At 35.1% G+C, this 1,676-nt stretch overlaps 1 protein-coding gene across 3 annotated transcripts in view; it reads left to right on the forward strand.

Moving 5' to 3' along the window:
* rcan1b (regulator of calcineurin 1b) overlaps nucleotides 1-1,676 on the forward strand; it is a 32,423-nt gene that overhangs the window by 2,080 nt on the left and 28,667 nt on the right. The gene's annotated exons all lie outside the window — the stretch shown is intronic.

Genomic DNA, 1,676 nt, shown 5'->3' on the forward strand with positions numbered 1-1,676 from the left:
GTGAGAAAAGCATTGCAAGTTTTTTTTCCATGCGCAACAGTTTTCTGCGCTCTATGCCAATAACGGATGCCATTGCATTGTTCATCTGCAAAGATATTCAGCCTAGTGTCACGGAGAACGAAGGTTTTAAACACCTCCTCCTGTTAATTTTTATTTAATTATAATAATAATAATAATATTAATAATAATAATGATAAAAATAATGGGTGTCACGGTGGCACAGTGGGTAGTTTGACCACCTCACAGCAAGAAGATTGCTGGTTTGTTATATTTTTATTAGCCTGTTGTTTACAGTGACAGTGATGTTTCAAAGCAGCATAACACTGCTAGTTCACCACCTTAAGTTTTGAATATTCATCGGCAAAAAATATCCTTGTAAAACTTGTTTTCATAGTTGAACTTGAAAAGTTAAATCACAATTCTTGTTGTGCAATGCTCAACCTTTATGTTGAAAGAGTGCAAATATATATATTTTAATATATATTGCACTTATACATTCTGATTATCTTGAAAATACTTAAATAATATGTGCTATATGTTCTAAAATGGCCCTCTACTGTAAACTGACACTCTGGCTCTGAGAGAAAAGCCAGTTTGTAAAAAAAGTCTTGGTTTTGCTTGGTTTATAAATAATCAAACTCATTCAATGGCACAGCATCCTCTTTCACATCATCTCATAAACTTGATTTAATTAGTTAGTGCTGAAATATCGCATTGTATCGTGATATGGGTGTGAATCGTATCGTGTTCCATCGCAATATGTCACAAATGTATCGCTAATATATCGGATCGTATTCTTTGTATCGAGATGCGTATCGGATCGGCATTATAGCTTAGATGCCCAACCCTACTACAAACAGATTGTCCACTGTAATAATACACTGAAAAAATCATTCATTGGATTTACTCCATTTTTTTAAGGTGAGTGGTTGCAAACAATTGATATGGGCTGAATTTATTTGAACAAATTAAGTTAAATTTAATATGTTTGTTTAAATTTAGCCCATATAAAATACACTGAAAAAAGTGTTGCATGCAAAACTGTTGCAAACAATTTATTTGTGTTGAATTTAAACAATCAAATTAAATTGAATAATGTTCAACTTAATGTGTTTGTTTAAATTCAACACAATTAAATTGTTTACAAACACTTTACATAATAAAATTGAGTAAATCCAAGGAATCATCTTTGAATAATTTTTTTCAGTGTAGAGTAGGGCGAGAGTGGGTGGCTGGTTCGAACCTCGGCTCAGTTGGTGTTTCTGTGTGGAGTTTGCATGTTCTCCCTGCCTTTGCGTGGATTTCCTCTGGGTGCTCCGGTTTCCCTCACAGTCTAAACACATGCGGTACAGGTGAATTGGGTAGGCTAAATTGTCCGTAGTGTATGAGTATGTATGTGTGGATGTTTCCCAGAGATGGGTTGCAGCTGGAAGGGCATCCGCTGCGTAAAAACTTGCTGGATAAGTTGGCGGTTCATTCCGCTGTGGCGACCCCAGATTAATGAAGGGACTAAGCCGACAAGAATATGAATGAATGAATGAAAATAGAGTAAATCCATTTATTTCAGTGTGTGTTCAAATTCAGTATGTGCCCTAAAACTAATCCCATAAACGTAATTATTTCTTAGACAGCGTGTGTCGTTTTACAACACTACAAACACACATTGTCCACTATAA

This window comes from Danio rerio, chromosome 1 (genome assembly GCF_052040795.2).
Source record: "Danio rerio strain M-AB ecotype USA chromosome 1, GRCz13ab, whole genome shotgun sequence".
NCBI lineage: Eukaryota > Metazoa > Chordata > Actinopteri > Cypriniformes > Danionidae > Danio > Danio rerio.